We start from the raw sequence: 16,758 nt of genomic DNA on the forward strand, positions 1-16,758 counted from the left end.
ATATTTAAAATATTTCATAATTTAATATTTAATAATTATTTCTTTTGGAAGTGGAGTATTCTTTTAACAATTATGTCTATAGTTTTATTATCTACATTTTCTATATTCATAAATGTTTAAGTAAAGAGTTTAAAAATAGACTCAAGAATACATTCCTAATTATATATATATATATATATAATGTCATAATACCAAAATAACATTTTAAGAAAAATAATAGTTGTACTTTTAATTTTCAGAATATAGTAAATATTCACCCATCACAATTAAGTCTATATTTTAACAATACACTGTGCTATTTTTATAAATGCTTTAGACTACTTTTTTATTTAATGATATTATCTTGTCTGAATTAGAGGGAAATGTTCATCTTAAGGCAAAGGACAAGGTTACTTAAGAAAAAATCTCACACCATAAAACAGAAAACAATTTTATATAACATTTCTTTTTATCTCTAAAAGAAATTCAAGCAAACATGGTTTACACAGAAGAGAAAATAGAAGACAGGGTAGTTAGATGACTGAACAGATAACAAACAAAATGTAAAACTTTAAAGACAATAGATAAAATGATAATGAACATAGTTTATGAAAGAATATGCTACAGCAGGATTTAAAATGCAAACAAAGAATAGTTATATTAAGAAGTGAACCTCCAGAAACAAAAGACAAGCCCATAGAATAAGGTCTACTGGGAAATGATTCAAAAATTTGCTATTGAATTTGGACACAGAGACACAGCATAGCCACTGTCACAATTCTAACAGGACTCCTTATAAACTTTCTAATATCAAATGCCTCTTGAAATGTAGGTCGGGATGAGTTTAGTCCATAAATGGCATCAGAAAATCAAGGCTATGCAACACAAGAACCTCTAGCTGGCACTGCTCAGTGTGCTATGACAAGCACCACAGAGTTCCAACACTTGAAGCATCATATCTGATTAAACCTATGTGATATGTTTAACTTCAGGAAAATCCTGTCTTCCATAAGCCTCAATTCAACCATATGTAAAAAGATAAACCTTGGCTAGAGGGTTTACAAGAAAAAAATCTTTTCAGGCCTAACATTCTGTTCTTTGTAACACTTTCAAAAGTCCACAATTTGTTCATTTCAATCTATTCACACATGTGAAAGTTTGGTGCTAGCTCAGTGGAGACAAGCAGCAGGAAGATTCTACTTAGAAATTAAATCAATAACCGGGTATTTAGCTCAGTAGTTCCACCTCCTTCCTCGCAAGCTCAAGGTCCCGAGTTTGATCCCCAGTACCAATAAATAAATAAACAAATAAACAAATAAATAAAATAACCTCAAATCAGAGACTGCACATATGTGTATCCTTTGACTCTCCTTTGGAGAAAATGCTTGCAAGCTATAGAGGAAAGAAACAAGAAGTACAAGTGAAAGTTCCTGGAAAACCACAAGAAATAAAAAAAGATAGAGGTTAGGTTAGGGCTGGGGAGAGTGGTGAAAGAACTGAATCTGGGGGAAAGAACTTTAAAAATTACAAGATCTAAAGAAGATATAAAAATGACCAACAGGTATATGAAAATGTGCTCAACCCCAAATAGAACTATCATAAGATATCATCTCTCTCTCAGTACTAAGACTGTTATCAAAGAAACAAATGTAAGTTTTGGTAAGTGTATGAAGTGAGGTGATATTCGTAAGTGAAATAAATAGGACACACATGTATAAATACCGAATCGTCTTTCTGGTGTGAGAAACTGAAAGTGTAAATAAGGACTAAAATGTATAATAGGTAACGTGAATAGGAAGAAAAGGGGCAAAGGGGAAGGAAGTGGGAGGGCTAGGGGAAAGGATAGAAGGGAATGGGATTAATATGAGAAAATGGAAAAATGGAAACAAAATCTTTGTAAATAGGGAGGAATGGAGGGGTTGAAGGGAGGGCTGGGCAAAAGTGAAAAATAAGAACCAAGAAAGATTATGTAAAGGTGCAAATTACCAATGATGAATGTCATTATATTGTATACCTAAAATGTACCAATGATTAGAATGAATAATTGATAATGCAAAATAGGAAGAAAAGATCCAAAGGGGTAGGGGTAGTGGGAGGGGCAGGGGAAAGGAAAAATGATGAGAAATGGAAAAAATGGAAATAAAGACTTTGTAAATAGGGAAGGGTGGAGGGGGTGAAGGGAGGGCTAGGAATGGGGAAAAAATAAGAACCAAGATACATCATGTAAAGGTACAAGTTCCCAATGAGAAATGTAATTGTGTTGTATACCTAAAATGTACCAATAAAAGAATTTAAGAAAAAAAAAGAAATAACAATTAATCAGCTATTGTTTTACAAATATTCTAACAGCAGGATGTTCTGCTTCTGTACCTTTTGCTTGCTTTGCTAGTTCGATCCCATAGGGGGGTCTAGAAACAGTTAACCTCAAAGGTGCATAAAACATGTTTGTCTCCACCCACTTGAGGCTCTCCTGTGTGGATAAAAAAAAAAAAAAAAAGAAAGAAACCCTTGTCCACTGTTTCTGGGATATAGATTGGTAAAGCCACTATAGGAAATATTATGTAGTTTCCTAATGAAATTAAAAGTAAAGCAACCCTATGACCAAAAATTCTCTCCTCTGGGCATGTAACCAAAAGAAGTGAGATCACCCACCTTGTAATGATATCTGCCCTCCTACTTTCATTACAGCATTTTCTAAGTAGCCCAGTTTTGGCAGCAACCTTAGCATTTTTCAACGTATAAATGGATAAAGAAACTGTTGTGCTTATATGTATGTGTATTTGCCAAATGAATGAAAGTGGAATACATCAAAATAAGTGAAATAAGCCACACATAAAAAATTACATAATCCCAATTTATATGCAGAATTTAAATAAATGCAGAAAACTAAACAGTAAAATAATTAAAAAGGCAGAATATGTAAGTGTTTACAGAGGCAAATGAAAGAACTACAAAAGAAAAAGTACCCTATTCACTGAAAGGGAGAGAGTAAGATCACTTTTTGCAGTTATAATGAATGATGTGGAATATATTATGAAGTAAGTGCTCCAAAATCACAACAAAATTGACAAATATTAGATAATTTTGCAGATGTTTGATTTTTTAAAGGGCAGAGCAGAAAGAGTAAAAAAGAAAACCTAATTTTATAAATTTGATTGTTACAAAATGAAATTAAAATATCCATTTTCTGCTTTTGATCATTATTTAACCCAAATTTGATATAATAATTATTTTGCCTTGCAAATCTAATTTTGCAAACATTGATTTTCATTTTGAACAGATAACATTACAAGTTTAATATCATAAAGACATCTCTGAGTTTGATTCTAATGTTTTTGTGAAAAAATTTGCTGAGATTTTATGGAAAATATAATTTTTTTATGTGCAAATCTAGCTAGATTTCTGCATAGCACATAAATTTCCATAAGAATGCACTCCACTGAATATTGGTAAAGGGTTAAATTCTTTGTTTCCTGAGATATTTTTTGCTGAGACATCTGAATCTACAGATAATAGATGTAAAAGTTGCAGGCATTTTGAATATATAAACGTGTATATCACAAATATTGAGGTGAATACACAGAAAAATATTCCATTCCTCACATTTCACTAAGGAAAATATATTTTCTATTTTATAAACATCTCATTTCTCAACTATCATGTACAGTACAAGAAACAAAGCAGAAATTTATTAACATTTTTAATAAATTCATCAAAGAAGTTAAATGAAGAAAATAATTCTTACAATATTTTACCTCAGTGAGGAATATCTCTCAGAGTATATTTTGCATAGGAGAATAGAATAATAAAATCAAGTCTCTTCTTTTAAGCTATTTAGAGTTGAAATAAGGAAATAGGTATCTATTGAATTTGTTTCATAAATTGTGGTAAGGGTAAAATCTAGAAAAGCTTACTTTTAGGAAAAGGAGCAATATGATATCAATTTATAAATCCTACATTCATATGATGGACAACTGTTGTATATGACATAGAACTAATTTGCTAGATCTAAGTTTTACATTGTGGTTCCTTGACCAGTAACTCTTTCAGGAATGGACAGTTATCTCCCCTGATGGAAATGTTGCTGGAAGACAATTTGGAGATCATTTTGGCAAATGAAAATAGCTTTATTCAAGGTTTCACTTTGTCCTATGGCTACCCCATATCCACTGACTGAACAAATGAGGTTATATATCCAGTAACTCCCTTTCCACAGCTGGAAAAAATTCTCAATGGATATTCTGTTTTCAGAAATTTCCAAGGGTGAGCTAAGACCTTGTTTTAGGAATATATCAAGTTTCACCTCCTTCTCAATAGTGCTTTTTCTCATCTCCTTTTTGCAGGTAGTATTTTTACAGCATTCAATAATAACATCCCACATGCTTATCTGTCTCGTAGTCCACTAACCAGACAACAACATGAAATTCTTGGTGAAGGGTGTAGTTTGGCAAAACAGACCCTAAGGTGGAATTTAGAGCTTGGCAATTCACCACCTTGTTGGCAATGATGAGGTTATAGGGGGAGAACAGCAAGCCCCTGACAGAAGTTACCAGTGTAATTATAAAGCATTCATATGTGCTAAATTAAGAGAGTGCACTAATGAAGCAGAAATGAAGTAGATAATGTGATACATCAGCTATTCAAGAAATATCTAGGAAAGAATAAGTTAAGTATAATTAAATTCAGTTTGTATTAACTGTTGCTCTGAGAAACAAGAACTATTAATCAACAATTAAATGCTTAATATGAAAGCCAGAATGTTCTCTTGAGAGTCTTTTAAGAAGCTATAATTTCCCAATAATGAATGTGATTATAATGTATACCTATAAACTTAATAGAATAAAAAATTTCAAATTTTAAAAAGGTAAACTTTTCTTTAGGAGGAAATCAGAGATAGTTGGAGACTTTTAAGAGTATCTAGCTTCCAATGAACATCTAAATTTTAACAAAGGCAAATCTGCTGTAGAAAAGCCAGGTATATTTTTACATTCTTACTGGTAAGAATTGATCTGACACTGAATATGAAGATATTTGAATGTATTCACCTGGAAACTTTAAATCTTTAAATTCTGCTAACTACCCTAGCATGCAGAAATACTTCACTGTTCCTTATTAAGTATGACCAATTCTCTGATGTTCAGAGAAAATATAGAGATCTTTCTCTTGGAGTAATATATGTCCCTCCTCTCCAGGACTGCTTCCAGCCACTGAACCAATTAATAGTATTAAGTCTCAATGCAATCAAAATAGGGACACTACCAGCACTGTTAGTGTAGAAAAAGGGCAATAGTCCAAAGGAACTGCAGAGGTTAGCCAACTATACTAGCACTAAAATACTGAGATTTTGGACCAAATAGAAACAAACTATGTAGTTAAGTAAAAGGAAATCTATTATTCATGTGAGCACTCTTGTCAATCCAGAATTTAACAGCCTGACAAAAATCCATGTAATAAATAAATTATAGCAATAATTCCTAGTTGTGTAGAAAGTGATACTGTACACACAAAAAATGTACCAAATTTCCAAAGTAGAATGTTTGTGTAGATATATCATATAAAGCTAGAAAGCTCATCTAATATTAGTCTCAGATTTTCTTTTTCTTTATTTCCAGATTTTTCTGAAAGATACACCTTTCTATGAAACAATTCTTTCAACCTGGTGAGAAGTTGTGTGGCGGCCCTCTCTAGCAAGGTAGGAATGATTACAGGAAATGTTATTACAGGATTTGGTCCACCAATAGGAATGAAGAATCTAAGATTCAAAACAAGAAAATGAAGTGTGAAAATTTAATTGTCAGAAAAAAAAGTATGTACAATTATTGCAATCAGTGTCGTGGTTGAAGGGTCAGCTAAGAAAGCTTGGTTTTCAGAGAATTAGAGAAGCAATAGACTGTGAATTTCCTAGAGTTCAAATACACAGTCAACGAATAAGAACAATGATCAATCTTTATAATTAATGAATGTCAAGACTGATGATCAGGAGGTTAAAAGCAGTTTCCTTTTACTTACTTTCATTATTTGATTAGTTTTTTGATCTGAGACAGACTTCCAACCTACCATTCATTAACTGAAATAAAAACCACAAGGAGGCCCATTACAGCAAAATGGAAAATGCACATTATTTTGATTTCCTTATGGTCCCCAGTGGGGGGAAAAGTGAGGAAACAAAACTGAGGTATACTATCTTACCACAAAGGGTAAACACCAATAGAAGCCATGTAGATGTATAATACTGAACTCACACAAGTCATCTTGTTGGAGAGTGGGGTTAATGACATGATGCTCTGTAATTTGCAAGGCACAAAATTTTGTCCTTAAAAAATAATAGCTGCCTCCGAGTCGCACAGAAGATGCCGAATCAGCCTGCTGCAGACAGACAGGTCTGTGCATGCCCTACTGAGGTCCCGAGTTGCACAGAAGATGCCGAATCAGCCCACTGCAGACAGGCAGGTCTGTGCAGGCCCTACAGAGGTTCCGAGTAGTGCGGAACATGCCAAATGAGGCCATGCTCCGGCAACAATCCACTGGAACCCCGCCCTCCACTCCTCTATATAGCCACCCTGTTCCACACTGCAAAGATGGAGAGGACACCAGACCACCAGAAAACAGTACTGAGTCCTGCTGCTCCTGGCCCAGAGGTAGGGGCTTCCTGGCCACCATCACTCCCGCTGCTCCCAGCCCACAGGAAAGGGCTATTGGGCCACCATCCCTACTGCTGCTAACGGCCCCTGTCCCACCTCTCCCAGCTCAGAGGAGGTAATCCATGCAGGCACTAAGAGCCCCCCCTGCCCAAGTCGAAATGAGAAAACACATAAATAAGAATCAAAACCAGATTTCCAGATCACCTACAGCAACCCCAAAGGGAAATGAGATGGAACACTCTGATACTCAACCACCTGGACCCACTGAACTGGCAACAAAAGGGGATCTGGAAATAATGAAATCAGAAATAATTTCTCAGATAACAGGAGAAATTGTGCCCCTAGTGGAAGACATGATTAATAAATCTAGAGAGGAGCTGAGGAACGTGATGGAATCCCCAAATAGGAAACAAATGGAATCCATAAAACAGATGCAAATAGATTTCCAGGACATGAAAAACTCCACTGAAAGTCTACACAGCAAAATGAGCCAATGTGAGGGCAGAATTTTAGATATAGAAGATAAGATTGCAATTAGTGACCAGGAAAAGAAAAATTGCTTCAAAATTAAAGGCAACATGAGAAATCAATCCAGCAGCTGCTAGATGATGCAAAGAAGAACAACATAACACTGATTGGAGTCAATAACGAAACAGGAGAGAGTGCAGATGACATAAAAAAATCTCTTCACAGAAATAAGGGCAGAAAACATCCCAAGCAGGGGAAAAGAGCTTGACATACAGATAAGTGAAGCATATAAGACTCCAGCTAGCCTTAATCAAAAAAAATCTACACATAGGCATATAATTGTTAAGATTCCAGAAACTAAACAGAAGAACAAAGTTCTACAAGCAGTTAGAGAAAAGAAACAAATCACATACAAAGGAAAGCCCATCAGAATCACAGCAGACTTCTCAACACAAACCATCAAGGCAAGAAGAGCTTGGAGTGACATATTCCAAGCCCTAAAAGAAAACAGCCTCCAACCCAGATTGATGTACCCTGCAAAACTATCTTTCAAAATGGATGGAGAAATAGGATATTTTCATGACAAAGAGCACCTTAGGAACTTCGTGAATACCAAACCAGCACTCCAAAGAATTTTACACAGTATCCTAGGAACAGACATTGAGGATCACACCCCCAGGAAGCAAAGCAGAATGAACCTATCTGGCATGACAAGAAATTAAATGTAAAGGGAGAGAACCCAATAAAAAGAAAAAGTCATGGCATTGACAAGTCAATACATTTCAGTTATAACCATCAATGTTAATAGTCTCAATTCACGAATCAAAAGAAATAGACTGGCAGAATAGGTCTAGAAGCAAAATCTAAGAATATGCTGAATACAGGAAACTCACTTAATTCAAAAGGAAACTCATACACTGAAAGTTAAAGGGTGGAAAACAATACTCCATGTGACAGGAACCCAAAAAACAGCAGGAGTAGCTATCCTCTTTGCAGATCAAGTAGATTTCAAACCAACACTGATTAAGAGAGGTGAAGAAGGGCACTATATCCTTGGAAAAGGAAGAATCCAAGAGGAAGAGATGACAATCATAAATATGCACCAAACACTAGTGCGCTCAACTGTATGAAACAAATACTAATGGACATGAAAAGTCACATATGCACTAAAACAATTGTAGTGGGGGACCTCAACAGCCCACTGTCACAAATAGATAGATCAACTAGACAAAAAATAAGTAATGAAATACTAGAACTCAATCGAACTCTTGAACAAATGAACTTAACAGATGTTTACAGAGTCTTCCACCCCACAAAATCAGAATACACATTCTTCTCAAATGCACATGGGTCATTCTCCAAAATAGACCATATACTCACAAATAGAACATGTTTAAGTAAATGCAAAGGAATTGAAGTTATCCCCTGTATATTATCAGACCATACTGGGATTAAATTGGAGAACCATGGCAAAAGAAACTCAAAAAATTTCATAAGCATGTGGAAATTGAACAACACACTTCTGAATAACCAATGGGTCACAGAGGAAATTAAAGAAGAAATCAGACAGTTCCTTCAATTAAATGACAATCGCAATACAACATATCGGAATCTATGGGACACAATGAAAGCAGTCTTAATAGGGAAATTCATAGCAGGGAATATGCATATTAGGAAAACAGAACAAGCCCAATTAAATAACCTGATGCTGCACCTCAAGCTTCTAGAAAAAGAAGAGCAGGACAACTCCAAAGATCATACAAGGGAGGAAATTATAAAGATCAGAGGAGAAATCAATGCAATGGAGATTAAGACAATGATACAAAAAAAATCAATGAAGCCAATAATTGGTTCTTTGAAAGAATCAACAAAATTGACAAACCCTTAGCCAACCTTATCAGAAAAAGGAAAGAAAAGGCCTAAATCCGTGCAATTAGGAATGTAAAAGGTGAAATTACAACAAACCCAGCAGAAATCCAGAGGATAATCAATACCTACTTCCAGAAACTATACGCCAATAAGATGGAAAACACAGAAGAAATGGACAGATTCCTAGATACATATGAATCACCAAAGTTGAATGAAGAAGACCTAAAAATTCTGAACAACCCAATATCAACCAATGAAATTGAAAATGTAATTAAAAACTTATCAACTAAGAAAAGCCCAGGCCCTGATGGATTCACTGCTGAATTCTACAAGACATTTAGAGAGGAACTGCTGCCACTACTGTTTAAACTCTTCAATGAAATTGAAAGGAAAGCAATACTCCCAAATTCATTCCTGGAAGCAAGCATCACCTTGATCCCCAAAGCAGAGAAAGACCCAACCAAAAAGGAGAACTATAGGCCAATCTCACTAATGAACATAGATGCAAAAATCCTTAATAAGATACTGGCAAACAGAATGCAGAAGATCATCAAGAAGATCATACACCCTGATCATGTGGGATTCATCCCAGGGATGCAGGGATGGTTCAACATACACAAATCAATCAATGTAATACACTATATCAATAGAACCAAGGACAAAAACTATATGATTATCTCCATAGGCCCAGAAAAAGCATTTGACAAAATCCAACATGCATTTATGATAAAAACACTTACAAAAAGTTGGAATAGATTGTCTCTACCTCAAATTGATAAACGCCGTCTACAAAAAACCAACAGCCAATATCATACTATATGCTCAAAAACTGAAATCCTTCACACTAAAATCAGGAACAAGACCAGGATGTCCACTATCACCACTCTTGTTCAGTATAGTTCTGGAAACATTAGCCACGACAATTAGAAAGAGAAAGAAATAAAAGGAATAAAGATAGGAAATGAAGATGTCAAATTGTCATTAGTTGCAGATGACATGATACTCTATATAGAAGACCCCAAGAACTCCACCAAAAGTCTTCCAGACTTAATAACCAAATTCAGTCAAGTAGCTGGTTACAAGGTCAACACACAAAAATCAGTAGCTGTCCTCCACATGAACAACAGACTCACTTAGAGAGAAATAGGGCAAATAATTCCTTTCACAATAGCATCCAAAAAACTGAAATGCCTAGGAATCATCCTAATGAAAAAAATCAAAGACCTCTTCTCTGAAAACTATGGCACTCTGAAAAGAGAGATTGAAGATGATATCAGAAAATGGACAGACATCCCCTGCTCCTGGGTACGAAGGATTAATATAGTGAAAATGGCCATACTTCCAAAACTGCTCTACAGATTTAATGCAATTCCAATTGAGATTCCTGCCACATACATTCTGGACCTTGAGAAAATAATCCAAAAATTCATTTGGAACAAGAAGAGACCCAGAATAGCAAAAGCAATTCTAGGTAACAGAGACATTGCTGGGGGTATCACAATCCCCAACCTGCAACTCTACTACAAAGCTACTGTGATAAAAACAGCATGGAACTGGCAAAAAAACAGACTTGAGGACCAGTGGAACAGATTAGAAGATGGAAAAACAACGCCAGACACACTCAGCCATCTCATCTTCAATAAAGGAGCCAAACACCCTCACTGGAGGAAAAATAGCCTCTTTAATAAATGGTGCTGGAAAAATTGGGCTTCAACTTGCCAAAGATTAAAACTAGACCTATATCTCTCACCATGCACTAAACTAAAATCAAAATGGATTAAAGATCTCAATAGTAAAATAGAAACTCTGAACCAGTTGGAACAGAGGTTAGGTAGAACTCTTGAAGACATCGGTGTAGGAAAAGATTTTATGAACAAAACCTCAGTTGCCCGTGAACTAGCACAAACAATCAACAAATGGGATCTCTTCTTATTAAAAGGCTTCTGCACAGCAAGAGAAACCACCAGCAGTGTGAACAGACAACCCACAATGTGGGAAAAAATCTTCACCTGCTTTTCCTCAGACAAAGGTCTACTATCTCAAATCTATAAAGAACTTAAAAAGATCAAACCTCCCAAATTTAAAGACCCAATCCAAAGATGGGCATCTGAAATGAACAGACATTTCTCAGACAAAGAAGTAGAAATAGCAAATAAACACATGAAAATATATTCAAAATCACTGGTCATTTGAGAGATCCAAATGAAAACAATGCTGAGATTCCACTTCACTCCAGAAAGAATGGCTGCTATCAAGAAATCAACAAAAAACCCCACATTTTCTTTATCCAGTCTCCAGATGATGGGCATTTGGGCTGTTTCCAAGTTTTAGCTATTCCAAACTGTGCTGCTATGAACATGGGTGCACATATATCACTGTGGTATGATTCTTTTAATTCTTTGGGGAAGATCCCCAGCAGTGGAATAGCGGGGTCAAATGGGACTTCCAGTCCTAGTTCTTTGAGGTATCTCCATACTGATTTCCACAGTGGTTGGACCAGTCTACACTCCCACCAGCAGTGGAGCAGGCTTCCTCTTTCCCCACAGCCCCGCCAGCATTTCTTATTGGTTGATTTCATGATAGCAGCCATTCTTTCTGGAGTGAGGTGGAATCTCAGCGTTGTTTTCATTTACATCTCTCGAATGCCATAAAAAATGAGAAATTAGAGACATTTATAGCTAAGTGGATGCACATTAGGCGATAGTCTTAAGTGAAATAAATAGGACACACATGTGTAAATACCAAATAGTTTCTCTGGTGTGAGAAACTGAAAGTGTAAATAAGGACTAAAATATATAATAGGTAATGTGAAATAGGAAGAAAAGGGGCAAAGGGGAAGGAAGTAGGAGGGCTAGGGGAAAGGATAGAAGGCAATGGGATTAATATGAGAAAATGGAAAAATAGGAACAAAATCTTTGTAAATTGGGAGGAATGGAGTGGTTCAAAGGAGGGCTGGGCAAGGGTGAAAAATAAGAACCAAGAGAGACTATGTAAAGGTACAAATTTCCAATGATGAATGTCATTATATTGTATACCTGAAATGGACCAATGATTAGAATGAATAATGAATAATGTAAAATAGGAAGAAAAGGTCCAAAGGGGTAGGGGTAGTGGGAGGGACAGGGGAAAGGAAAGAAGGGAAAGGACCAATGATGAGAAATGGAAAAAAATGGAAATAATGTCTTTGTAAATAGGGAAGGGTGGAAGGCATGAAGGGAGGGCTAGGAATGGGAAAAAAATAAGAACCAAGAGCATTATGTAAAGGTACAATTCCCAATGAGAAATGTAATTGTGTTGTATACCTACAATGTACCAATAAAAGAATTTAATATATAAAAAAATAAAAATTAAAAATAATAGCTGTAGATACAGAAAAAAATAAAGCTTGATTAAATGGGAGGAAAGTAATATATTCATATTTATATGAGCAGGAAAATAGGAATCCATATAATTTATATTTCAGTCAACAGAAAGATGATAAATTAGACAATGAACACTGGAAGTATATTAGAAAGTAATATGTGTGAAAAAGATAAAAAAGAGAAAATATAAAAGAAACAAAATAAAAAGGATTTGTGCGGCAGAGAATGGATTGACATTTTAAATGGGAAATTTCTCTGTGGGTGAATACTTGATCAAATACATTGAAGATTTGAGGACATGAACAATATGAATAGATAGGAGAGAAGATTTCTAGGCAATGGGAACAGCAGGTACAATGACTCACAAAAGGTGTATGCTTGGTGTGTTCCAGAAATAGCAAATACACTGTGTGTTTAGTGATGAGAGAAAAGAGAGGAGAGGAAAAGTACCTATGACAATCCTGAGCAGTGGTAAGAGGAACCCAAAGCACAGGCCAAAATAGGACTCTGAAGGACTTTGGGGTTTTCTTGTATTGAGGAGGGAAAAGTAACAATTTCCATTTATTTATCTTTTGAAAAATGTAAAATCAGAGCAGGATATTTTTGCCAGTACCTTAATTCTCTCTATGGCTATAGTCTGAGTGCTATTGGAATTTGAATATACTTCTGTCAGAATATTGCATAGTATTTTAGTGCCTTTTTTCCCTTTCTTATGATGGTACTTTTGAGTGAAGAGAGCATAAGTCATTTCTTTAATTATTACAATGGCTGGAATATAGCAAAATCATGATCATGTAGCTAAATGAATGGTCTGTTGGAAATAGATTATATGCAGTGATGATGTCAGTCAAATGATAAAGCTCTAGGTCAAAACTATAAGCTTAAATTTATTTGTTATTCTTGACTTAGAAAGTATTTGAGTCCTATCTATTTATCCATCTTGGTAGTTGAGGAGGAAAGAGAGGAGGGGAATCTGGATAGATTAGATTTAAAATAGTGTGCAATTTATACATCTTAAAATACTAATTGAGGCAAGATATCTCTATGACTTTCTATTTTTGCCTAGAAGAGCTCTTATTATCTATATTTTCAAAGTATGTAAATTAGACTAATTTCATGGTGAAAAAGTTTTTAAATGGAAAAATGAGCCATTTTGAGAAAATCACAAATAAATGCAGTGAAAGAAATTTTTGTAGGTCATAGAAAAAGGTAGAAAAACATTCAACATGTTTTTGAAGCAAATGTAATACTGTTTCCAAACAGAGATAAGGGTAAGATAGGAACTACAACACTATAATTGGAAAACTAGAAGCAAAAATTAATCCAAAGGCATTTTAATAATTAATGGCTCATAATCTAGCAATTCAAAATAATTTAAAAATATTAACAAAATTCTGTATGTAATTAAGTAAATTATAATATATAGTATGAAAATGGAGAATCTTATCAAGGTCTTAGATTGGAACATACAGTAACATAAAATAATCAGTTTACTTTTACTGAATCAGGACATAGGAGAAAAGGTGGATTCTAAATCACTACATCATTTTCAGTTTGAGAATCTGAAAATGTGACATTAATGATTCCATTAATCTAAATGGGGAAGGATAAAGATGGAGATGATTATTTTCTTTTGTGACATTGCATTCCTGAACAATCTTGATTTGAGACAGTTTTTTATATCAAATGTTAAGTGTCAAGTAGGCAGGTGAAGATGTGGTTCTAAAAGTTAGGAAAGATCTTCCAGCTGCTCACTAGTAGATACTGGGAAAACACTAGCATACAGGTTCCTTTTAATGCCATGAAACTGAATTAGATCACTAGTTCATGAGTTTAAAACACAAGAGAGAAAATGTTCAAATGTTGAGATCTGAAGTACTCTAGGATTTAGATGACTGTGATGAGCAGGGAAGAGAATATGCCACCAAGAAAAAAAAGTCAGAACAACAAGAGCAATATAAGGTGAATGTGACCTTGCAGTCTAAGAGAGAAGTGTAACTTCCTTGTCTTTATCTATCTATCTATCTATCTATCTATCTATCTATCTATCTATCACCTATCTGTGTATCCATCTGTTCATCACTTTTCTTTCTCTTTCTTTCTTTCTTTCTTTTTCTTTATCTTTATTTCTCTCTGTCTCTCTCTCTCTCTCTGAGGTATGATGTATTTTTTAAATTTTTAAAAATTACAGTAAAAAACACATTGCCATTAATCCCTGCTAACTTACTCAAAATATCTTCTTTGGTTTGAGCACTTCATTTTTGACAATGTGTCTTTTACTGCAGTAAGCTTTTTAATGTAAGTATTGACTATATTTTCTGATCACCCCTTGTATATGTACAGGGGATTTCCATGTCTGTGGGTTAGCCCTGTACAGATGCAACCAGATGCAGATAAAAAACATTTTTAAAGCTTTGCAACTCTACTGAACATGCTTAGATGTTCCCATGTCAATATTTCCTAAAAATAGAGCATAGCAACTTTTTTACATTAGCTATTATAAGTAATCTAGAAATGGTATAAAGAATATAGGAGGATAAGCATAGTTTATTTGTAAATGCTGTGACATTTTATAAAAGGGACTTGATCATCTAGGAATTTTGTTATTGTGGGAAAATTTTTATTCAGTTTATTGGTACATTTTAGGTATACAATATGACAACATTCATCATTGGGAATTTGTACATTTATAAGACATATCTTGGTTCTTATTTTTTCCCCATTCCCCTGCCCTCCCTTCAACCTCTCTGGCTCTCCCTACTTACAAAGACATTGTTTCCATGTTTTTAACTTTTCTCATATTTATTCTTTTCCCTTCTTTCCTTTTCCCTATCCCTTCCATTTCCCCTACCCTTTTGGACCTTTTCTTCCTATTTCAAATTACCTCATCGATTTTGATCCTTATTTACACTTTCAATTTCTCACATCAGAGAAACTATTCAGTATTTACACAGGTGCGTGCTATTTATTTCACTTAAGAATATTGCCTTGGCCTGGGGATTTAGCTCAGTGGTTCCGCCGCCTGCCTTGCAAGCGCAAGGACCCGAGTTTGATCCCTGGTATCAAAAAAAAAAAAAAAAAAGAATATCACCTCAATGTGCATCCATTTAGCTATAAATGTCTCTAGCTTCTCTTTCTTTATGGCTGAATAGTACTCCATTTTATTAAAACACACACACATACACACACATCTTCTTCATCCAGTCTCCCCTTGATAGGCAATTGGATTGTTTCCTAGTTTTAGCTATTACAAACTGTGCTGCTCTAAACATGGGTGCACATACATTTCTGTGGTATGATTCTTGTAATTTGTTTGGGGAGATACCCAACAAGAGAATAGCTGAGTCAAATGGAATCTCTAATCCTAGTTTTTTGAGGTATCTCCATACTGATTTACACAATGATTGCACCAGTCTACACTCCCACCAACAGTGGAGAAGGGTTACCTTTTCTCCACAGCCCTGCCAGCATTTGTTATTGGTTGATTTTTTGATAGCAGCCCTTCTTTCTGGGGTGAGGTGAAATCTCAGCATTGTTTTCATTTGCATGTCTTGAATGACAAGTGATGTTGAACATTTTTTTCATATGTTTATTTGCTGTTTCTACTTTTTTGTCTGAGAAATATGCGTTCATTTCAGATGCCCATATTTGGATTGGGTCTTTAAATTTGGGAGGTCTGATATTTTTAAGTTCTTTATAGATTCTAGATAGTAGACCTTTGTCTGAGGAATGGTAGATAAAAAATTTTTCCCACATGGTGAGAGATTTTGAAATCAATTATTCCCACAACAAGGAACGACTATGTACACACTATATACATGTAACTATATACAGACATATACACTCATAGATGCATAAATGCATGCAGACACATACACACTTGGGATTGAAATTTTAAAAATGTGAAGAGAATGTCTTGAAATTAGTGAAAACTAAAGACAACACCAATAAAAGTTGACATTAACATAGACAACTTACACAATAGGAAATATGAATGTCTAATGTAGATGGAAAAGATTCTCAACTTCAGTGTTATGTGAGTGAGAAACATTACAGGTACACATCCACTCCTTTATATTCTGCTTTATGATGCTAGGGCTGGAAATCTTCAAAGTATGTTCTTTCTGCTTTTTGATCAGGTGCTGCCAATGAGAGGCATTAGGGTGATACTAAAAGGATAGAGAAAGGATACAAAATTGTGTTTCTCATATTCCTACCATTTATCTCATTATATCAGCACAGGTTTTAACCCATGAGTAGATAATTAACCTAAAGAGGATATAGACAAAAACAAAGCTCACGAAAATAAACCTAAATGATAAAATAATGTGAAAGGAACTGTTCTATGTTTTGTGGGTGTAAAACAATTGATTATTAATGTTATTATATATTATAAAAAGTTGTTAGTCAACGTCTCATAGTTCAAAAAACCAAAAGAA

Source organism: Heterocephalus glaber, unplaced genomic scaffold, assembly GCF_053883595.1.
Source record: "Heterocephalus glaber isolate CG9 unplaced genomic scaffold, H.glaber_assembly_v1.0 deba00001481, whole genome shotgun sequence".
NCBI classification, from domain to species: Eukaryota; Metazoa; Chordata; class Mammalia; order Rodentia; family Bathyergidae; genus Heterocephalus; species Heterocephalus glaber.